The sequence below is a fragment of the Hipposideros armiger genome, unplaced genomic scaffold (genome assembly GCF_001890085.2).
Source record: "Hipposideros armiger isolate ML-2016 unplaced genomic scaffold, ASM189008v1 scaffold_902, whole genome shotgun sequence".
NCBI classification, from domain to species: Eukaryota; Metazoa; Chordata; class Mammalia; order Chiroptera; family Hipposideridae; genus Hipposideros; species Hipposideros armiger.
The window spans coordinates 204,331-229,767 of NW_017732252.1; the positions used below are offsets into that span (position 1 = coordinate 204,331).

The 25,437-nt window shown below is 35.9% G+C and overlaps 1 long non-coding RNA gene across 1 annotated transcript in view; it reads right to left on the reverse strand.

The window, feature by feature from the left end:
• Nucleotides 1-25,437, reverse strand: part of LOC109375132 (uncharacterized) — a 214,825-nt gene that overhangs the window by 180,416 nt on the left and 8,972 nt on the right. Inside the window, exon 2 of the long non-coding RNA XR_002122514.1 lies at nt 24,474-24,522. This is a non-coding gene — a long non-coding RNA (uncharacterized LOC109375132). The remainder of the gene's footprint in view (nt 1-24,473; nt 24,523-25,437) is intronic.

The following is a 25,437-nucleotide window of genomic DNA, read 5'->3' on the forward strand; positions in this document are numbered from 1 at the left end:
CAATAAATGGTATTGAGAAAGCTGTACAGCCACATGTAAAAGAATAAACCGGAGCACTATCTTACACCACACACAAAAATCAACTCAAAATGGATTAAAGACTTGAGTGTATGACCTGAAACCATAAAACTCCTAGAATAAAATATAAGCTCCTGGACTATATATATATGAGTGTGTGTGTACATACACACACACACACACACACACACACGGATACCAGGGGTGCCAAAAGAATGTATACACATTTTAAGAGATGTTATCTCATCTCAAGCAGTAGTTCTCGTAATTAGAAGTGTCTGGACACTGATGGTAACCACTTTGAGCACCTCTTGTAATTGCAGAACTCAAACATGACTTGTATTCATCTTTTGCTATCGGTATATATTGAGTATTACAATTTTAATAGTTTTTTTCCTTTCTTAAAATGTATATACATTTTTTGGCACCTCTGACACACACAATGGAATATTATTCATCCATAAAAAGAAGGAAATACTGCTTTTTGCAACAACATGGATGTACCCTGGGGGCATTATGCTAAGTGAAATAAGTCAGAGATAAACAAATGCTCTGTTTTCACTTATATGTGGAATCCAAACAAGTCTAACTCATAGAAACAGAATTTAGAATAGTGGTTACCAGGGGCTGGGTGGTGGGGGAAACGGGAAGACACTGAACAAAGGGTACAAACTTCCAGCTATAAGATTAATAACTTCAAATGCTCTAATGTACAGAATATTGATTATCATAATCAATATTATATTATATACTTGAAAGTTAAGAGAGTAAATCTGAAATATGATCACCACAAAAAAGAAAAATCGGTAATGATGTGAGGGTATAAAGGTGTTAACAAACTTTACTGTGGTAATCATTTCACAATAGGTATATGTATCATATCACCAGGTTGAACACCTTAAACTTACATGTTATATGCCAATAGTATCTCAATAGAACTGAAAAAAAAAACAAAATTTTTTAAAAGTAAAAAAAAAAAAAACCCTAAAAGTTGTCGTAAAAAAAAAATAAAACCCATTCTTTCAAATAGCTCAGAAAAGAATATCAAGATATATACCTAGAGGTAATGATAAAGCAAATGTGGCAAAATGTTAAAAATTGTTGAATGTAGGTAAAGACTATAATTGATTTCTTGCAACTTTTCTGTAATAATGAAATTATTCCCAAGCCAAAAATAAGAGAGAGAGAGAGAGAGAGAGAGAGAGAGAGAGAGAGAGAGAGAGAGAGAGAGAAATCCAGTCCCAGACCTATAGAATCAGTAACCTAGAAGTTCTTACTTAATTGATTTGGGGTGAGACCTGGGTTAAAGATTTTTTTAAAGCTCTCCCAGTGATTCAAAAGTAAAGCCAGACTTGAGAATCATGCAACAAAAGGGACTTATTCTCATTCTCACATATAAAATGGTCCCACCACACGGCACACTGAGTTTAAGCCTTCTCCCACCCCACCCCTAGGTTTTTTTTATAAGGTCAAATTTCATCATCATTATAAGTGATAAGTGTAATTGACATTTTATAATAATAAGGCAAATAAGAGAAAAGGGGTTCACTTTGTATATGAAATCCAGGGTCAATGTCAGCATGGTATCCATAATCCCTCCTCTCACACCACCTTTGGGTCATCACATACAAGCCGAACACTAAAGCCAGTGCTGTGTGGACTAAATTTCATTACCAAGAGAAGAAAATTGCTCTTGCTTGAGGCTGTGGTGAGTGACAAGAGCTCTTCTTCCTAAGCATGACAGTTAATCCTAAAACAACAAGCTGCACACAATCTAGTGAGTAATGAACTTGGGCAGGTCAGTAGATGACCACATAATTTACATTCATTAAAATTAATTAAAACGACAGGCAGAAACTAAAAGCTAGTGACTTTTATAATCAACAATTATTGGACTACACCACAAACTACTTCTAAAAACTCTTTTAAAAACATTCCTCTCTAAACAGTTAACTCTCTTTACCCCGCAGTTTACACCAGAGTGTTGGAATTTGCAATCTGCCAGGGAGGTTATTTTATTATTCTGGAATGGGGACTCTAAGGATCATAACATGTATGTCCAGTGTAAAATGTAACAGTTTAACCAGAGACTAATGAGTTCATCTGATCCAATGGAGATGCAATATCTTCATATATTCTTTCATTCTTTCCACAAACATTTGTTAAACACCTGTTCTCGGAAAACTACAATATAGGTATATTGATTCTCTGAGAACCACAGTATTTGGAAAATACACAAATGAAAAGCTGAAGGCATCTGTGGGAACAGTTAGATCCACTTTTCAGTCAATGCTTCAAAGTAAAGCTCTGACTTAATCTCTAACTCACCCTTATAATCAATCCTCAAGTGAAGATCTTTGTCTATAACAGATAATAAATAGCACTTCCAACTCCCAGATCGTTAATGAATGTTGTAACATTTGTAAACTCAAATGGTGCATTCCAATAAAAAGTTGCATGACACCATGAGTCAATTTTTAATTTGGTATTCAATGATTATAATTTTGTATCTTTTAAATAGCTTTTCAGGGAGTGATATAAGTACACTGTAGGACTCATAAAAGATAAAGTAAAAAGAGCAGTTAAATATGACCAAGCCTTTGGAGTTTATCACAAGTGCTGAACAAGCTATGTTATAATTACCCCACACTGGACTACACACTGTTTCCTAATTGCAGAATAAACCATCATACCTCTGTGCCTGGACACATTGTGTTCCTCAACTGGGAATCCCCTTTACTTTCTCTTCCTGGAAAACAAATCTGCCCTAGCTGAAGTGAAACCTCCTAATTTAAGACACACTTTAGTAACTCACATTATACTTGGTGTTCTTTATTTTTTATTTTTATTTCATTGGTCTTGCTTTTCAGGAGTACATATTACACATATATTACTAACTGCTGTAGGACTGAACTAAGTCATATTCATTTTTCTCTTTTTTTTTTGGTTTTTAAAGTTTTATTCTACACGAAAAAAATTCCATGAAACTCACATGAGTTTCACAATCCAAAGTCAAGAATAATGATGTTTAACTGTTGTCTAAGGGCATATCATGGTACCAGTTTAACAATTAGTAGAAGATGTATGAGTCTTGATTACATCAGCTACATTTCTGTTTCAGTTGGCTGACTACTTTGGCTGCATTCAAAATTTTTCACATTATCTTTTTTATTAATTTTTAAATTATAGTTGATAAACAATATTATATTAGTTTTAGGTGTACAACAGAGTGATTAGATGCTTATATGACTTACAAAGTGATCACCCTGATAAACCCAGTACCCATCTGATACCATATATAGTTATTACAATATTATTGACTATAATATATTACTGATTTAAAGTAACTGTTGATAGATATGTAGTTATTGCCATTTTATTATTCATATTTTTAATCTATTTTTTTCTTTTTCTTAATGAAGTCCTTTTATTTATTTATTTATTAAAAGATTTTATTGGGGAATTGGGGAAAGGGAACAGTATTGGGGAATTGGGGAAGAGGAACAGACAAGTTGTTGTCCTTCAGTCTTAGTTGTGGAAGACGCAGCTAGCTCAGCTCCAAGTCCAGTCATCATCCGGCCGCCACTCAGCTCAAGGTGCCATGTTCAATCTTAGTTGCGGGAGGGTGTAGCCCATCATCCCATGTGGGAGTCGTGCTCTTACCAACTGAGCCATCCTGCCACCTGTTGGCATCTCAGCTCGAGCACAGCCCATTGGCCCATGTGGGAATTGAACCAGAGACCCTGTTGCACAGAGCTCACGCTCTTAACCAACTGAGCCACTCGGCCAAGCCCCTGAAGTCCTTTTAACATTCCTTGTAATACTGGTTTGGTGGTGATGAACTCCTTTAGCTTTTTTCTATCTGGGAAGCTCTTTTTCTGTTCTTTGATTCTAAATAATAGCTTTGCTGAGTAGAGTAATCTTAATTGTAGGTCCTTGCTTTTCATCACTTTAAATGTTCCATGCCAATCCCTCCCTCCTCTCCTGCAGTTTTTGTTGAGAAATCAGCTGACAATCTTATGGGAGCTCCATTGTAGGTAACTAACTGCTTTTATTGTGCTGCTTTTAAGATTCTTTCTTTGTCTTTAACCTTTGACATTTTAGTTATGATGTGTTTTGATGTGGGCCTCATCGAGTTCATCTTGTTTGGGACTCTCTATACTTCAATGTACTCTTCATTTCAGGTATTGTATTCTTCATTTCTGACTGGTTCTTTTTGATGTTTTCTATCTTCATTTTTATATTTCCTATCTCTTTGTTGAACTTAACCCTGAGATCACTGAGCATCCTTATAACCAGTGTTTTGAACTCTACATCTGGTAGATTGCTTGCCTCCATTTTGTTTAGTTTTGTTTCTGGAGCTTTGTTCTGATCTTTCATATGGGACATGTTTCTTCATATCCTTCTTTTGGCTGCCTCCCTGTGTGTTTGTTTCTCTGTATTAGGTAGAACTGCTATGTCTCTTGGTTTTAGTAAAGTGGTCTTATGTAGTAGATGTCATGTGCGGCCCACTGGCACAGTCTCCTTGGTTGCCAGAGCCAGGTGCTCCAGATATGTCCTTTGTGTGGGTTCTGTGTGCACTGCTGTTGTTGTTGAGACTTGGTTGCTGTTTGCATGTCAGTGAGAGGAATTGACCCTCAGGTTGATTGGTTGTGAGGACTCACCGTAACTACAGTGGAGGAGTTGTGCAGGGCTGACCCTATGGAACAGGATTCGCTCTGGTACCTGCCAAGTCTGTTATTTAGGTATGTCACTTGTGGATTTGGTTACGTGGTGCCCTGGTGTGATCTGAAGCTGATCACAGGGTGTGTTGGTTCTGGGACCTCTTGGGAGGTGCTATGGTTCAGGCCAAGGTCAGCAGGTGCTTGTGCCCTACCCAGACTACTTGGTATGAGCTGCAAAGTGATCTGCAGATGACTGCCACTTGTGCTGGGCTTGGAGGTGCCTGGGAGTCATTAAGCTGAGATCTGAGGCTGGCTGCTGCTAGTGCCTTGAGGCTACTTAACAAGAGGTATGGGGCACTCCAAAGCCAGATGCTGCTTGTTTGGAGTTTGTGAGCCTTTGAGAGATTTTAGAAAAGTCAGCAGCATGAGCTAAGACAGGCTGTTTAGATGGAAAAGCCACTGGAAGCAACTGGGCCTGCAAGTTGGGCGGGGCAGGATCTCAGGAAATCACCAGATCAGGACAAACAGTGTTATCTAGGTTGATGAAGACTTAGATATGGAGCCAGCATGCAAATGTAGGCTGGGTAGTCGGAGGGCCCAACAAAGGAACAGTGGCCTCGGTCAGCACTTCTATGGGAGAAAGCTGCCCCTCTAGCCCTCACCCTCAAGCCAGACAATTCAGTTTCTCTCCACATGTCCTTGGTACCTTTCAAGATGCTGTCCCAGTGCTGGAGCTCAGAGCAAGTGACTCCATCACTGAGTAAGTCCATGTGCGGGCCCTTTAAGAAGAACGCCTGGGTCCACAGCTGCTCTTTGTCTCACTCAGCCACACTCTCCACTGATTTTCACAGCCATAAATTATTGGGACTTCTTCTTCTGGCACTGAAACCTCAGGCTGGGTAGCCTGGTATGGGTCTGGGACTCCTCACTCCGCATGGGTGACCTCTGCAGCCAAGATATCCCTCTCAATTTTTAACTGCCACACTTGGGTGTGAGACGAGCCTGTTCAGTGTCTCTGTCCTTCCTGTAAGTCTTGACATGGCTTCTTCTGTATGTCCTTAGTGATAGGACTTCTATTCCGCTAGACTTCAGAGATTCTCAATGATGGTTGTTCTGTAGTTTAGTTGTAATTTTGAGATGGTTGCAGGAAGAGGTGAGAATAGCATTTACCTACTCCGCCATTTTGACCAGAAGCCCTTAATTGTTATAGTCCCAAGAGCCTAGCAGAATGTTTGGCACAGTGTAGGCCTCTAATAAATATTTGCCAAATTTGAACTAAACTGAAATACTATCATTCTGAATTACTATGACAAATATTTTTCAGATCATTAAGCAGATGCCATTAGAGAAGAAAAACATTTAAAAAAAACTTATAAATTATCTGCCCCCAGCGTTTTACCAAAACAAAACAAACAAACAAAAAATTGGTAGCAAATATTTCTACTTTTCAATCCAATTAGCAAGACATATAGTCTCTGCACAACACACTGCTTTTAGAGACTCCTTCAGGGCTTATATAACTCCTTTTCCCAATGAGATGTAGCATACAGTTAGTTTTAAATGACAGCCACACTGTGGTCTAAGGCAAGACATAACATTTAATCATACATATACTATAGCAGGCCACACCTCTCCAGTTTAAGGCTGTGATTCAAATAAAGAAAATCAGTGCCATGTTCCCCCTGGGAATTCGGGCCAAGTCAACATTATTAATAACCCTTTGGTCCTGGAATATTTGCCAATGAGCCACTTCCCTTTAGTCAGCAATGATTATTTAGTTAGTCCCATAAAACTGACAATCAGAGTCAATCATAGTTCTGTCAATGATTACAATAGTCAAACATAAAGCTATCCTTTGCTTCTTTGGATTTTTTTTAACCCTTTATAATTCTAGCTTGTACACCTGTGACTGAAATCATTGTATCTTTACTCAAAACTGAAAGTGCTAGGTCAAATCCGCTTCTATGAACATTCTTTAACTTTTTCCAAAAAGATTACATTAAAGCACTTGTCTTTATGTTGTTCTATTTCAAGGTCATCTCCACGGTCAATTAAATGGCCTGCATTATTTGGAAACTACGACAGTTTTATAGAAAAGAATTTTCACACATTTTCAAAGGACCAGCCTTCAACTATAGGTAAGTGTATTATGTTCACTGAAGAAACCAAAGCCCAATTTCTGCAGTTTTACCAGGTTAGAACATTCATATTTAGAATACCAAATGAAAATAACTCAAACAAACTTCAAAGATCTGGTATCATCCAATAATATTAAACATATGTTAGTTATTCATAAATTTACTTAGTGTCATTATAATTTGGTACAAAACATAAGCTTATTTTGCAATTAAAAAAAATGTTTTAACCTGAAGGGCATGAGGAATATGGTCACTAAATGGCTTAAATGCCAATGTTTCAGGTAAAATAAAGCATTATAAGAAGAAAGCCCTATTCTTCATCAATTTCATGCTACACAATGTATGTCACAAATGAGAATTCATTGCTGCATTGCAACTGAAGCAAACATTGAATTTCTTTCTTCTGCTCAATTATTTTAATTACCTAAATTGATTGTCATTCTTTTTCCCTCTATTCCAGTTCTGCAAATCAATATCATAGCATGGCAAAAGAAAGCCTAGACAGAGTGAAATATTGAAATTTGTATTCTTCAAATGTATTTTTTGTGCTCTTCCAGTTACTCTAGCCTCAACTAGAAATTCAGACCACACAACAAAATTCAGTAATGAGAAAATTATATTTTATCCATATAATTCCTATACATATTTTCACTTTAAATGTGAAATTAGAAAATGACCATTGCAGGATTCACTTCAGTTTGGAATTTGTTGAAGGGAGAGGAGAGAAAAAAGTTACCTAGAAATTTATGTGATTCTAACTAAGGGTCACTATCAATTAATAAGAAGTTAAATTCCAGAAGAAAATATTCCAGTCCCAAAGGAACCATCTTAGCTCATAATTTGTTTGAAATATTTGGCTAGACAGTATTTAACCCAGTATGATAATAATAATAACTAACCAATCTAAATGTCTCACAACAACCAAAAAAGGTAGGTACTATCAATATTGTTGCCTTACACATAAGGAAACTGAAGTTCAGAAAGGCTAAATAACTTCCCAAAGGTTATATGGGGGAACTGGGATTCAAGGTCAAGGCATCTAACTCCAGGGTCACCACTCGATACAGTTTCCTAAATCACTTTCAAACAGCATGTGATTTTGAATCCAGCGCCACAACCCAGAAAGTAGGAAAGTGGGTACTAAGATCACCCTCAATAGAAAAAGAGAAGAAAGTCATCTATTTCTTTTGGCTTTGACAATTCTAGCCTTAGATGATGTGAACCAAGAGTAGTTAATTAACTTAATATTTTTTCCACCCAACTCTAATGCTTGGTGTCTCTGGGTCTTTCTGAAACACAGTACTTTATGTAATTTTATGGTTTGTGTAAGGAAACCCCTTTACTTATAAGAAATATTGTATTATTAAAAGCTTTGATTTATTGATCCAAATCTGCAACACGACGAGAACTGACCATTCATAGGGGACCTTAGCTGCCAAATAGAAGAGTTTGGGGAGGGCAGGGGGTTAAGTGAGAAATAAGAATAATAGAAGGATTTCTAGAATTTTCAGGGCAGGGATGAGGAACAAAAAATAGATTTATGCTGATAGAGGTTACAAATGTTACAAATGAAGAGTCCTGAAGGGATGTGTTGGAATCTAGAGGTACTTTTGTTGTTATACTGCTGTAGTAATGGTATGAGATATGTGAAAACGAGCAGTAGAGGAGAGGAAATAAATGGACCTGACACTCAGAAAGCTGTGTCAAGCATTGAATTCAATCCATCATTGAAAATGACTGTATCTCTTTAAATGGACAAAAGGGTAGAATAGACAGTATTTTAAAAACAGAAAAGAGAAAAATCGTCAGATCATTTCCCAACTCCAATACTGTTGGTTGTTGCTAAATTAACAGAACATTTCATACGTGAGCAAATTATCAAATCTTTAAATACAATTATAGTACATTTAAAAATATCAGTTCTAATTATATTTTCTTTTTTGACAAAGTAATTATACTCCAAGAAGCTGTGATCAGAACAATTTTTCACTGCCAAATCTGAGAACAGAAGGTAGAAAAGATGCATTGAGATTACCTTACAAAAAGCTGGCTAAACTTCATATAACCTTATTTCTTAGCCTTATAAAAGAAAGGCTTAAAAATAGACTAACAAACACAAATTTTAATCTTCTTTCAAGTCACTCATAGATTTATAATTTAATGTTCTTTCGTACAATGGTGGTCACATACTGTAGCCTGCTTTTCTCTCCATGGATAAGTTTTGTTCATATTTAAAATCACAGGGTAGAGCCAGGAGCTGGTTTTTTGTTTGGTTGGTTTTTTTTAGTTCAAAACAAATGAATTGAACCCTAAGGCCTCTCTTCCCCAGAGGAAGCAATACAATGCTCTCGGCTGGTACTTTAGACTTCAACTTTTCCAACAATACTTCTTCCCAGGAGTCTATAACTATTTCTTTCCTTCAGAGGTCTGCAGTCCCTTCCACTTCCTCTTCCCCTCTACTTATGTCTTAATGAATAAATGTTTCTCTTAGTCACCTGAATGGGATTCATTTTGCCTCTCTCTGTTCTGAAATTGTTCCCTCAGGATCCTATCTGCTTTGCCTGCAAAATCCTTCACACCAAGGTTCAGAGGCTGCCTACACCTAAAAGTCCTACTAGTCCTCAGCTTTAACCTCTTGTTGGTAGTTTTTCTTTCCCCATGAAAGGAAAACAAAACAAAAAAACAAAAAAAAAACCCACAGAATGCAAATGCACAATGAATACACAAAAAAGTACAAGCATACTGGTGAATTTTTTGGCACAGATTTTCTCTCTATAGTTAGGGTAATTTTGAATTAAATCAACCAAGAATTTAGCAGTAAATATTAAGAATGATATCTTCCTAATCAAGGAATGATTGATATCTTCCTAATATTACAAGCACCAACTAGTGCATTAGGTTGTGTGTTTTTTTAGGTTTTGTTTATTTGTTTTTAGGTGGGTCTAGATATGTTAATAAGTCTCACTACACTATCAGATGCTTCAATGTTTAGAGTGTTCTCTGCTAAAGACAGAAAGAATTGAGACTGACATAAACCCAAGAGTGGAAATAAAGACTAGAAATTGCATGGATTTCAATTTCGGTAATTTTCATCACCAGGTGAAAGCAAACCACTGGTCAGCATACCAATGATTTCAAAGTAATATAGAGATCCTGGATTAAATAATTTCCATTCCTACCTTGTTAAAGACCATATATGTACATGTATTTTTGTATGGGCTAAGAATAAAACATCCTAGAGCTAGAATAATATGAAAAACTTAAAACAAGCAATAAACTTTGTCATCTTATTTAACTGTTCCTAATCATCTTGGTAAATGGGCCTTTCATATTTAAAAACCTCTAAGTACATTATCTTTTTCCTCTTTTTATAAATATTTGGAGGTGTTTTGTACGTCAGAAAACAATATTATGCCCATTTTATGGAACTCTCAAGTAGTTTGGTCTGTCCTACCCTAATAAGTCATATACTTTAAAATATGATACTAAAATTTGAATGACATAGTTGTTTTTCTCTTAACATATTACTATATGATTTGTATTCACAACAAACTATAAGGAAGTTCTACTATTCATTTTTTTAAAGTCTAGAAGAGAAGAACTTTGCTTAATACTATTCGCATTCGCTCTTCAATGCAAAACACAGCCCTAAAGATCTCCTTGATTTATTACAGTATTTTATTATGTTCTGTGTTTATTGCCCTCTTTTCCAATAGTTAAATGCCTAGACCATAAAATTTCTCTCCTGAATAGTTGGGATTAGAAAAAAACAATTTCCTTTTGGTGGAAATCACGAATATTGGGTGTGTCGAGAAACTTTTAGTGGTTTCTTGGCTAAATTTCAGTATTTTTTTTCCACACATTCTGGAAAATCTAGCACAAGTCATGGAAAATACAATTAACATTTTTTTGTCTTTTACTTTACCCATAAAAAAAAAAGATACTGACAGTGCTAAACAGATCAATTTTGTAATCAGGAAGAATTCACTGAGTTATTTTCTCAAGATACATAAACTCTTCCAAAGTCATAAGTCCACCATCTAGGGAAGCATCATGGTATTAGTTAAAGTATAATATCTAGGCTGCTGTACAGCAAATGGAAATATCAGTGTACTAACTAAAGGGTACACTAGCCTTTTTTGACAATCCTAAACATATGCCATCCTTTCTAATCCAATTTCTAACCTGTGTTTGACACAGCTTCCCCACTTAAAACTCTGCTTTCCCTGGCCGTCTTCCCCATGAAGTCTTCCCAGGCCTGATCATCTATGCTTATGGTGAAGCATAGATTTTATTTTGAATTCCTACCGCACCTAGGAACTCACCCTGCTCTTTACTATCAGTGCTTGTCTTGGAATTGTTCTCAAATGATTCCATGATTCCTGTCTTGCTCCTCAACTATATGTCATGGGCAGAGAAAACTCATGACATCTTTTGTATTTCTCACAGATCCTAGCAGAGTCTGGACCCAGCAATCATCACTCAATAAATTCTTGAGAAATAGTGAATGAGTAAACAGAACAAAGAACCGATTCCTTACTCTGAAGCCCCAGGATTCTAGTAACTTGAAAAAACATATATTGCTTGCACTCATGAACAGTTTATAACTGAAAAAAATCTGCTTTATAACATATTTTTATTTATTTGACTTTTTGTGTATTTCATGTTACCTGGGTGGTGACAGACAAAGGTTTTTGTTTGACTTTATCATCTTGCTTTGCTGCTCTCCATTAGCATTTATATTCTTATGAGGTTTATCACTGAAGGAAGATATACACTTGGCCTTGTATTGGGTTAAATAATGATCAAATATCAATAATCCATGTGTTTCAACCTAAGAACTTCTTTTTGAAGATTTTATCAATTTTGGCTCCATCACATCAACTGTGATGTGCCTGTGTGTGTGTGTGTGTGTGTGTGTGTGTGTGTGTGTGTGTGTATCCTGGGGAGAAAAAGATTGCATAAGGAAATCTGCAAGTTGGCAAAGAGAGAAACTCAGGGAGAAATGATCTGCTCACATACTACTTTGCCTGTTTGTAAATTTAAAAAAAAAAAAAAAAAACAATGGATGAACTTCTGTTATGAGTATTCTGAGTTTTGTTATTCTTATTGCTCCCACAAAGGATTTCCACATAAGTCTTTTCCTTTACAATACGAGTCAGAACCTACTGGAGAATTCATGAAAGACAAGGTCTAGGGGTACAGAGCTGTGATGGGGAAGAAGCCTAGGGAGACCTGGGGGATTTGGGAAGGAAAGGCACAGACTCACATAAAGCTAGCCAGGGCAGACATGCTCTAACACTGGGCTGTCTCTGCTGAACTGACAAGATAAAGTTGCTTGGTGGTTATGTGGGTACTGTGGCAGTGAAACCGTCGTTAATGGGTCAGGAAACGTGTTTAAGTTACTATCAGGCCAACAGGGTTTTTAACTCACAATGTCTGTAGGCTACTGAAGAAAAAGCCTATTCAGTGATGATTTGATAGAGATAATTTTTGTTTCGAGATTTTTTTTTTTTTTAGTAAATAAAAATGCGTTTAATTTAGCTTTGCTTCCTAAAGGACTCATGAATTATCCTGTTATACTCTTTTTTTTTTCTAGGTATAATGTTGTAATATCAGTGTTAATACATTTATAGATAAGCAAAAATGCTATTTGATCTCATGGAGTTGTTTAATCATTTAAGCCAATTGTATTATGATGACTTTGATGATTTTTAAATTTATTCTATGGTTTATTCCAAGAAGAGTATTTATCTGCATTGTGAAACTTCATTCTTCTACTGTGTCTGATTACTGTCTATCTGAAACTCAAAATAGTATTTCAGGAAAATAGAGAAAAATAGGAACTCCTGTTTTATAAAAGGGGAAATAATTTACCAATTATTCTATTAAAATAAAACAAAGAGAAAAGATGAATACATTGATGATTTTTGAAGAATGCACATCTTCACTTGCAACTAAGCAAATGCAAATCAAAGTAAGTTTAAGGTGCCATTACACAATTATTAAACTAGCAAAAAGGAAATAAAATTTTAAAAACAACATTGGAAAGACTGCAGGAAATGAGAAAGTTTGGGGGATTTGCAAAATTGTCCACTCTTTCTGTTCAATGTCTTTTCTTTTTTAATAATTACTATCATATGTCCAGCATCTAGCACAATTTCTGTCCTTAGTTGCACTCTTGTGGCTGTCCCCATGTCCTGAATTGATTCAAAATATTTTCCTTTCATGATCATTTGGACTTTGAGGAAGAGCCAGAAGTCACATAGTGCCAGATCCAGTGAATAATGTGGATGAGGACACACCGTAATGTTTTAATTTGACAGAAATTGCCATATTCAGAAGTGATGTGCGACACAGAGTGCTGTCATGATGGAGGATGAAATCAAGACATGAAAGAGGACTCCCAAAGCTGCTTCAGAAAGTGGCAAGAATGGTGGGATAAGTGTGTTCGAAGCGAGTGGGAGTATTTTGAGGGGATTAATGGCAATGTGTCTTTTACTGTAATAAATTTTTAAACATTTACCATATTTTTTTTTAATCACACCTCATATATCAGGAAATGGATAACTATTTGATAAAAGAATGAGAGGAAAAAATGGTTCCTGCCCATTGACTATTAATTCCACTTTGGGGAATATGGACAGAAGAGTGTACCTAAAAGACCAAGTAAGACTTTTTAAGCTATTCATTGTAGTGAAAAATTGGAGACATTCTATATGCCCAACAGGGAAATATATAAGCTTGATTAAATGTTACCTGCAGCATGGCACATGGACCATGTTTACACAACAAAAAAACGTGTGTATGGGTTAAGATCAGGTCCCTGTAGCGATTGAGGGAACAAAGTGGACAGAGCAGAGGAGGAAGTCCAGGTAGGTTTTCTTTAGGTGTCCTGATAAGAAACGTTAATTACCCAACAAAAAAAAAATTGGAACTGACCAAAAGAGCTTCCGGAAGTCTAGGACAGATAGTATATAAACACTGACATATAAAATAGAAAACTCCTGATCATTGAGGACAGAATGAAGGAAAAAGTGGAGCATCCTGACAACTCACATTACACTGCAGATTATAAAGATTTCCTCACCTTTGATTACCTTCTTCTATAGACAAAGCAATTTTATTAGAGACTTGAAAAAGAAAATTTACAACTGAAAACTAAAATTGAACTGCTTACAAGCTATGATCCACAATCAGCTCATTAGTGAATAACTTTGTTTTTAATTGACATCTACTGGTTGCTTTATTTAGATATATTTTATTTTTTTTAATTAAAGTTTATTGGGGCGACCATTGTTAGTAAAGTTACATAGGTTTCAAGTGTACAATTCTGTAATACATCATCGATATATCACATTGTGAGTTCACCACCCAGAGTCAGTTCTCCTTCCATCACCATATATTTGATCCCTTTTACCCTCATCTACCACCCCTTCCCCCCTTGTCTGTGTCTATGAGTTTTTGTTTCTTCATTTGTTTTTCTTGTTCTTTTGTTGTTTTCAGTTTTATATACCACATGTCAGTGAAATCATATGGTTTTTTTTAAGACAACTACTCGACTTTGAGTTTGTACAAAGCAATGTCTTAAGTGCTGCAAGAAAGGAATTTATGCAGAAGACACAATAAGAGTGTGAATGCTCATTGCTTAACGTTAACAGTGACATTTTAAAGGATGCTGACTTTTTTCTATTAATTGATGTGCTGAAGTATAACAATGGAGCTGGAGGCCAATTTTCAATTGACTTAATGTTATAATTCCCCAACTTTAAATAAATTTAGATAGAACTTTTCGTTATTTTTGACACTAAGATAACAAAAAGGTTTGAGTGTAACAATAATGGAACACTAAATGTCATCAACATAATTAGGACTCTCAGGGTTACTGTGTATGTTTTAGATCAGTCATTCAAATATTAAAAGAAAAGGAGCAAATTAAAATATTTTATATATGACATGTAGGAATTAATAATAGCATAAACATTTCTTTACAATGTTTGACAAGTACAAGCCTGGAAATTCCACAATAATATGCTAAATATTTTTTAAATCACTTCAAGTGCCCAGACAACAATTTCTGAGCCAATTAAAGAAGATAAAATATTTTACTCTATTTCTTCACTATGTTAATGCAGATAACTTAATGAAGAATGAAAGTTTTCTGTTTACTACCCTGCTGCAGGTCTTGTCTAATTAGTTTAGCCCAGCCATAACTACACAAATCACAGGTTTAAGATAAAAGCTTAGAAAAAGAAAAGGCATTTATAAAATTAAACTTCGGGGCCTGCGATATCCTAGATTTTTCATGGTAAGTTTGTTTCCTAGGGATGGCAGTTTAATCTGTCCCTATCTTGACCAGAAAGGGAAATTTCTGTTAGTTTAGTACATGATTCCTATTTGAGAACAAATAACTAACTACTACAAAATTATCCTAAATCTTATGGCTTATACGGATGGAGAAAACATTGCAAAAGTCAGAGGTGGGAAGAGTCATCTTAGTCAGGACTCAATTACAGATAACAGGAAATATTCTAGCACTATTAGATCAAGCAATAGATTTAATGCTGGAAATTAGGTCCTTAAAACATTGTTGGAAGGGTCTGAGGAGTAGGAATGGCTCCCAAAACACAGCCACAGAATCTCCTTGCCAATGAATCTTCTACCAGCGCTGTCACCAGGAAGTTTTGCCCAGAATCACACCATAATTAGCCATAATCTCGGGAATAGAAAGCTCTCACCAGGACTGCGGCCTCGAGCCCACCCAATCTGATAGGGGAGTCCCCACCAGCAAATGGGTGTTACATTTCCAAATTCAAATTTCCTGCAGGTATTCTTGATTGGCAGAAGTTAGACCACACGAGAACCACCAATTGAACAGTATCTGGGAGATGAAGTGTGTAGCCTTCCAGCCCCAATAGTAACAGGAAAGCACTCTACAGGGAGACTGAAACAGATGTTGAGAGAATCAAAGCACATCTGCCAGCACTACTACTATGCTGTTCTACTACTATGCTGAAGGCTTTTAACATGTTTAACAAATTTATAGGAAAATAAAGATCATACCAGGATGTGCTGAGAGAATTTTATTCTCAAATTCAGTCAGATTTATTTGTAGATATATTTTCAAATAAATTAGAAAAAAAATAAGACTACATCTAAGGTACTTTGTTTTGTTTTGTTTTTAAACAAGGCTCTGAAGAACATAATACAAAAGAGAATGACAGAGTAGTTATAGAAATGTTATAATATTTGTATATATGTTGAACAATAACAAAAGTGAATATAAGTGAAAAAGTATAGTGTTTCTGAGCAGGAAAAGGTCACCAAGTCCACTCCATGAGCTTGTAGCTGAGAAACAGTAAACAAAAGTGGTTGCCAAGCATGGGCATTAGATCATTAGATCATCTCAGCCTCATTAAATATGACCTTTGTGACCTTATTTCACCTCTTTTACCCTTAGACTCACTTCCTAATCTAATGTTAAAAGATTTGTTATGATGATTAAATAAGATGATACATTTTATGCTTACCATTTCTTCAATTATAGGATATACATTTTATGATTTCTGATATCTAAAATAAATTTTTTTATTTTAATATAAAAAAAACTTGATTGCATCCATGCAGAAGAATAATTGTCACAGCCAGGCACCTATAGTATTTGTTCACCCAACTGTCACTTCAGTTGAGGTTGTTTTCTGTTAGTGGCCTTTTTTTGTTGTTATATGATTGAATTTTTCACAAAATTGCATCTTTTTCCTTAAAACTTTAAAAAGGCCTTAAAAAATATTACACTAGTAGAAAGCTTTGGAGAAAAAAGTAATTGTTATTTTAATTTTAGGAGTTGTTGGTATGTTTAGCTTATATATGATGAAGGCTGTCACAAAGCATTGAACATCTATTTTGCAAAAGCATCCAGTCGACTTTCAAGGAATAGATAATGTCCAAGAAGACAGAGTTCCATTAAGAAAAAACATGAAACTGTAAGTGAACTGCATACCAATACCAAGAAACCCCAGGTACTTTTTGATATGCCTTATTATAACCCTAGAGGTGCTTTGAAACGATCATAATCCCAAATACTGATGTCAGAGAATAGTAGTTTACTAGAGTTTTGGACCTGACTGCAACTGGCCAAAGTGATTCTTTTTTTTTTTAATATTTAGATTGTTGACTATTTACATAGTCTAGATTCAAACTATAGTTGTAATACACTAATGGGGGAAAAAATTTACATGTACGGCTTTAGTGTTTCTCTTTCCTCCTTTTTTCTTCCTTTTATTTCCTTATTCCAAAAGTAGTTATTAAATCAATGGAAAATAACTGGCTACATGGGGGTCGTAGTGTGGGAGGTGAGCAGTTGCTAGTGATAAATCAACTCCAACATTCCTAGTTTCCCAAGACTTTGGGTTCTTTTTACTACATTTTGCCAAGGAATTTTGGCCATCACCTTCATTCAGTGTAAGCCACACAGGTCTAAATCAACCAACCAGCAAACAGGTTAGATGACTCCAAGCTGTTCAAGATGCTACAATTAATTCATATAAATGAATTTACAGGTTGATTTAGATTGAGTTTTCCCATTTTATCCCTAGTCTAGGCCCTCAGACCTAATATCTACATACAGAGGGTGCCAAAAAATATATACACACATTTTAAGAAAGGAAAAAACTGTATTAAAATTGTAATAATATATATACCGATAACAAAAGATGAATACAAGTCATGTGCATACTTTTTTTGGCACCCCCAGTTGATATCAGGTCTCATATATGTTTGCAAACTTTTGTAAATGTTCATTTTTCTTCTCTTATAATCGAGTTGATTATCAAGATAATAATTAGAAAGCAAGACCAAAAGAAACAGGATGAGTTGGCCCAGATCACACAGACAAACACAAGTAAGGCTGAGCTGGCACATGCTGTCATTGCTCAGGCCCAGTGACAGAAGTGCCTTTCCCAGTGAACCCTACAACCGAGGGGGCCTCTCTCTCCTGACCACTAGTCTCCATCAGGTAAATGCTCCTTGTACTTCTCCAACTTACATTTTTATTGTTAAATCTTTTCCCTATCAAATAGATGTCAAAACTACTTGTAGGGTCAATTTATGTCTGATTCAATACAATTCATTTTCTAAAACATACTTTGAGCACTCCTTATGGGTTACAAACTGTACTAGGCACAGGTGATAGAGTGACAAGCAGGACAAATAAATCTCTTCCCACAAAGAAGATTCCATCACATTACAAATATTTTTCTCGACTTCAAAACCCTCTAGTTTACTTTGTTGTGCATTCATAGAAGTCTTAATTTTTTAAGTTTATAAGGCAAGAAACAGAAGTTATGGTCAAACCTTATCTATAATTTTCATTTTCCCACCCACCCCTCTGTGTTTACTTCCTGGTTGCTATGGGTCAGAAAATCATGTCGTGGCTTACATTAAAAAGGACAATTTAGGGAAGAAGCATTTAGCAAATGCCTCAAAAATTCAAATACAACTGATTTGCTTTATTCACAGTAGTTATGCTCGAGAAAGTCACAATGAACACTGAATGCTCCTAAGGGAAATGGTTAGATTCTTGCAAGTGTCTTATCATGACATTTTTATTAACCAAGATACCTTTTTAAATATATATTGTTGATTCATTAATGTAGAAATTATGGCCAACATGCGTGAATGGTTTACCACACATATTACCTCCATAAGGCACATTATTGTGTGTAGGAACACTAAACAGCACTTCAGCACTATACTTAGAGGCCATTTTCAATCACCAACGAAAAGCACAAAAATGCAAAAAACAAACGTGGCACTATATAGAGCAAGTAAAGAATGCGTGTTTGCAGTATGAGAGCTAAATAAAAAAGACAGAGCATCGGTTTGTTTGACCTCAGCTAGGAAAATGTGTATGGACCAACTCCAATTTTTCACCCACATGTCTATGCATGAACTCAAAAGTACCACAAGTATTGTTTTTAGGGTTGCAAATAAATTCTAGTAAATAGGGGAATTCACAAATATGAAATCCACGAATAATGTGAATCAACTATACCTGCCCTGTATGAAAGGAAAAGTGGAACCTCACCCTGATTTTCCAGTAAGTTCTCATAAAACTAGTATATAGCTAATAAATTTTTAAGAATTAATCAAGAATACTTAGTGATGGCGCATTAAGGAGACAAGAAAAAATATATAATTGCTGAAAAAATTTAAGCCCCATTCTCTTTTCTAATGGTCTAGCACACAGTGCCAATTATAAATATCTGCTGAACCAATGGAGTTGGGAACACTTTTTCCTTTGCCAGTAGAATATGAAGCTAATTACAAGGCTGATGGAATTGAAATGTACAGTGCAATCACATTATTTGGGCCTCCACAAATTTTGCAATTCATATCATCAGGAAAAATGATGTGGGTACATTTTACATTAAATCTCTCCATGAGAAAGGAGTTTTCAGAATATGTTTAGTTGTAAAGAAAACACCTTTAAAAACATATAGTAAATAAGAGGATAAGGTTTCAAAAATATTTCAGATGTACTTGTTTATGTATTTTAAATGTTTATTCAACTCATTCTGATTTAGTTTCCAAAGGGACATTTCTAATTCTTTGTTAGTCTATTTTCTTTTTCTGCATAAACTTTGAAAAAAATAAGATGCCAATTTAAAAAAAAAAATGATGAAAATGTTCTACTAACTCAGACTCATTCATGAATCCTTGACCTAGACAATGAAACATTTCCTATATGATCTCAATACTCTGCCATTTGGCGATCCTGAGATCTGTCCATATTAGTGGGCTTATTTTTACACTGACTGTACATATCCACAATTCACCTCTCCTCTGCACAGATACTGCTTTCTCTTCGCCTTTAGCCCCACGTGGGGTTGCATTTAGCGGTATTTTCTCCTACTCCTTATACTCCTTTCCTTCCTCCTGTCACTCTTCCTTCTTTCCAGATCTGAGATTAATTCTAAAAGTAAATATCCATGTCCAAAGTCCTAGCTACGTTTCTAGTTTAAAAATAAAAATCTACAGGTCACAAATTTGGTCATATCTGTAATCCACAGGATTCATTCATGTTAATAAACACCACTTTCCTTTATCGGATACATATATTAAATGTCATCACAACAATCCAAAAAGGTACATGGTATTCTTATCCCCACTCTACAGGTGACAAAAATGAAATTGGTTTAGAAAGGCTAAGAAATTTGCTGTAGACCTCACAGCTAGGAAGTCGAAGAACTGCCATAGGTTGCCAGAGCCCTTAATTTAACCATTATGCTATTCTGCCTCCCAACAGATACAGCACATGGCATTAAAGGGATGTCTGATCCCAGTGCTTCATTAACATTCCTCCTACTAAAGGGAACATCATGATTTTATCTCCTCTTAACGTATGACTTACAAGGTTGTTTAAGTCCTTTAAAATATTAAATATTTAATTAGCCCTATTACAGCATTTCCCTGAGGCAAATAGTTAGCCTGTATAATTGTTATGTTGGTTAAAAAGAAGAGCAAAAGGAAGCTTGAGCATAAATTAACAATAATAAAACAGATCATTACATTTCATGCCCCGAGATTAACATGGATAACTTGCTTCCAGTAAAACTGTAAGGTGATTATTAAGATCAGTCTTTACAGATGACCTTAGTCATTACACTTTAACTGGGTCTCCGTGCAGCCAAAATGACCGGTTAATCCATTAAATATAAGGTTACCATTCTCATCCATTATTTCTCAAAGTTTAAAATCCACCAAAGATTCATGCATCTGAATCACCTGAGGGTTTTGTTTAAAATAGATTTTGGTGCTCACATGAATTATTTTTTATGCATTTTTAGCAAGCACTTCCAAGTGATTCTGGAGTAAAATATCAACCAGTTTTTTTACGGCGGTGTCCTTATTCATAACATAAATGTATAAAGCATTATTTCTACTTAAAGAATCGTTAAGAGCGTTTTATTCCCTTACCCGCCAGAAATACTGTGAGACCATGGTTTATACAATAATTATTCCACTGTTTAACAAAGAAACAAATCAAACTGGGCCTCAAAACTATTTAATGTTGAATGACCTTCGATATGGTTGACTGGATTTTTGTTTTAAGAAATCTGCTTTCTCAAAAATATGTATATTACCATGTAGCCATAGTCTTTAATAGTCATCATAATAATTCCAGTAAAGATACTTGAGATTTGCTTCTTTTGTTCGTTTAAGACTAACCTATATGCTCCCCCCAAAATGGTCTCCTCTATTATCTAATTAAAAGAGGTTTGCAACAGTGAGAGTTTGTAAAAAGAGAAAAATGCTTTTCACAATGGGATGTCATCATTCCTGCCAACATGCCTGTTATTCTAAGCCTCCTCGAACTAATGGCAGAACATTTTATTACTTTACACATTCATCTGAAAGTTCAAATGTACTGAGATCTAGCACTTGTCAAGAAGCCCACTTCAAATACAACTAGCACAAGAGAGAGGCCCAGTCCAAGGGACATATTGAATTGCATATTTAGATAAGGCTCTCAAGCTCTTGTCACTGTATTGTTGTTTGATCATCAGGGAACAATACACCACCATCATATTATTTTCATTCCCCCAAAAAAACAAATCACTTCATAAAATCTAAAATTCATGACCTTAGTACTTATTGGAGACTAACATAAGAAAGGTATATTTTTTAATGCTTTTCATTTTCTTTTGCAAACATATGACATTGTATTAGATTGTCAGAAAAGGCATGGCTTATTTTTTCTGTTTTTTGTTGCAAAAAATGCGTCATGACTTCTCCGACAATCCAATGTATTATGTGACCTTATAAACTTTTATACAAGGAGACACCTAATATATTCCTTTTGGTATTTAATAGCAGGAAAATGTGTTTCTCTCTAGATGAACATGAATGAGTCTATTCATCCTACTTGGAGAACTCCACAGCCTCTTTACATTCCCCTGTTTAACTTGACTGCCCAAAAGTCAACAATTAAAATCTGTTTTCAACTTCAAAACAACTAATTCACTTCATATGCATTATATAAGTACGTTTCACCTTCTTAAACTTGTTTCTATAATTTTTCTTATTACTTTGTCTGTTTTAAGTGGGTTTTATCACTGGAAGTTACTTCAAAGCTTTGAAGAACTAGACAAAGAAAAAGTCAAATTTTTTAAAGAATTAAACAAGCAAAGGTGATCCTGGAGGGGAATGTAACAAAGATTACCTGGATACATGGAAAAATCAAGAAATTAGAACAGAATCAATTTTTCTTATTTTATAACCACAAGACTATTTTAACTAACAATAATACCACCAAAACAGGTCACTAAAAAATGTCACAGAAGCCAGCATGACACATAACCCTTGTTAAGACTAGCTCAAAGCTGGATGTGGAAGCATAATAGTTGAAGGATAATGAAATATAATCTAACTTATAATTAGGTAAAAATCATAAAGGCCCAGAGATAAAAAGCATCTCAAATAGAATTGCTTCAGTGTCTTATATTTAAGTGCCGGAAACTACTTTTTAAGAACCATACAACCCTTCTCAAATTTTAACGTAGATACAAGTCATCCAATTACCTTAAAATGCAGATTCAGATCCCACACACAGTCTGGGGTCCCAGGATTCTACATTTTAATACACTCTCAGGAGACACTGAGGTGGCTAGTCCCAGTGTTACCAGCCAACTGAGCAGCACCCCCACCACTGAGAAACTTTTAAGTGTTCTCTGTGTTAAGTATAGAAATGTTAAGTCTCCTCCCTAGTTTCTTAGTTTCTTTGCCCCCGGCTTTGATTACTGTTCTCATCAGTCTGTGAATCCTAGGCTAAAGATTGCTCCTAGCCTGAATCCTAGAATTCTCCTATCTCTCTGCTTCTTGATTGCTTTGTAAATCAGTTTCTGAATCCTAAACAATAGAAGTCTCCTACCCTTGCTTAAGATAACTACTTGAAAGCCTCTGACTTCCTAATATCCTCCAGGCCAGTAAGCTAAATGCCAAACCCATTCTGGGCCCAGACAATTGACGCCACCTGAGTGACAGGCTGAATGGCCACAGGCTTCATGAGAGCTAACAGATTTATTAATGAAAATCTATTTTTTCCTCATTCAGGGACCTTGGGGATACAGAGGATACCCCAACAAGATTGCCAGTCACAACCAAAGAAGCCAACACGGTCTTCCAAGCGGAGCTCGAGACCTCTTCCTCTCATCTGAGATCAGCTAGGGCGAGAGTTCTGTGAATCCCCCAATAGGCAGGGACAGCTCTACGCCCCTGCCGAGCAGGAAGCAGATACAGAAGAGACCTCCTGTCCCTCAACTTCCCATAGAGATTTCATGGGGATCATGTCTCTCAAGGGGAAAACAAGGCAGGCAGTTAGAGGCAGGCATTGGGTCTCTGCATTCCTGCAGATTTAAATAGAAAAAAATATGCAAGATGAAAATCTAGATTCTATCAAATTTTACATGTTAAAGGCAGATGTGTGTGTAAGTGAAGTTACATTTACAAAAGTTAGAAGTTTCACGTCCCCTGTACTGATTACTATATATCCAAAACCTGGAATATTCTCCAATTTTCTTATCTAATAACTAAGAATCTCTATGTAAGATAAAATGATCATGTCCTGGAGAGTAACTGAGAAAAATGGGCTTTATATTTAAAAGAAAAGATAGGCAGCAAAAGATAGAAATTAAACAGAATTCTCAAACCCATGGCTACTTTACGTGACTCTTGAAGTCAAGTTCTCATCTTTGCATTCTTTTTTTTTTTGAACGTAGAAAACCAGCACACAACAGGGCTTATGAACGTAAACTCTTTGTGGAACCAGGCAAGGTGTAAATCGCTAAATAAATGAATGGAACTTCCAAAACTGCACAGAACCATATTAATAACCTAGGCAGTTTAATTAAGAAATTTGTTGATAATGACAATAAAACTTACCCAAAAAGCTTTCTGATAACCAACGTTTGCTGGCTTTTCAACTGAATTTTGACATCAGGTTATATTCAGGGTCCAAGAAAAACATTTTTTTCCTGCTTTGAAAAATCAAACCCTGGCCTAAAGTAGGCAGAAGCCTTAGAACAGTTTCATTCTAACAAGCAGAAATGGTGATATTTTGCTACATCTAAACTATGATGAAATCCAAAAACTGCATAGCCAGAAGTAAAACCCTCAAGGGACTAATAACACTTTAACATTTCCAGTTCACATGCATATGAATGTTAATTTCACCCTCTGAAGAGAATAGCCAAAATGGCATTCATTAAGATTAAAGCCATATTACTATAGAAACGGGAAATTTATATGTATGCTTCCTATAAAATGCAAATATTGCCAAAGAATGGGTCTCTACTGAGTTCTCCCTGTACCTACTTCTTTGCCAAGTTAAATCACACTGGTGAAGCACTTTTACAAAGGCCATATAAAATGTGTAAGTAGCAGGACTTGCTGCTCTGCTGCCCAGATGCCCCGCAGGCTGTTGACAATTGTGTGCACCCCTGATGAATGCCCACTCCTGGCACAAGCGCAAGCCTCTCGTAATGGAGGCAGACAGGGGACATTTCCGAATGTCAGAGTCTGCAAAAGTGAAAGAGGCGCCTGCAAAACACAAATTCTGATTGGGGTTGTCTCGCCCTTGAATCAAATGTCTTACCTGGTTAAGTCCTGCGAAGACTGCCATCTGCAATGGCTTTATTCCACGACTAAAGGAAAAGAAAAACAAAAGAAAGGATGAATAAAAACCTAGCAAATGATACAGCTCTATTTTTTTTTTCACACAGGCAATATTTTATCACAAGATATTGGTTAACTACAATATTCAAATGAATGACTAATTACTGGGGATGCACAGTCTAAGGGAATGAAAAGGAAAGATGGGGAAGAATATAGATTTGAGGAGGGAGTAAAGCAGGAGAAAAAAGTGAAGAGTAGCAGCAGGAGCTAAAAGTTATCCAGTGCTTTATATATACTAGCTCATAAAATCCTCCTAAGCATTCCATAACATAAGTAAACTTTGCATCATCCCAATCTTACACATGAGGAAACTGGAGCACAAGGTGTTTAAGGCGCTTCCCTGGAGCCCCACAATGCAACCGGATTCCAGTCTGTCTGGCTGAGGCTGCTCTTTCACACTGTACTCTACTTCTCCTTGTTCACTGTACTATTGCTGGGTACTTGTCATCTGTCAGCGCTCAATAAATACATGGGAAATGAATGAGCTATTTGACAACCCCTGGTGGCCACCAGCTACTAGACGTAATGTCCTTGAGGGGAGGAACTGTCTCATTCATCTTGTCCTAATCCCCAGCACCTAGCACAAGGCCAGTCACACACAGTAGATGCTCCAAAGTTGTTTGATGAATGGATGAAAAAGTGAATAAATACAGATTCAAATAGCTATAGGTAATATGAACCATAAAGACAGAATCTCATGGTAAAATGGGGAAGAGTGGGTATAGTTCTATACCCTCTCACAGTTCCACGTGGTGGGCTAGAGTACTGAACCCAATTGTTAATTGCATTATTCAGTTTCCTTCATCGAGTGTTAGTGGGTACAGAATAGAAATTCTTAATTCTTCTTCTTTGTAAAAGAAGAAACTCCCATTTTTGTGAAATAA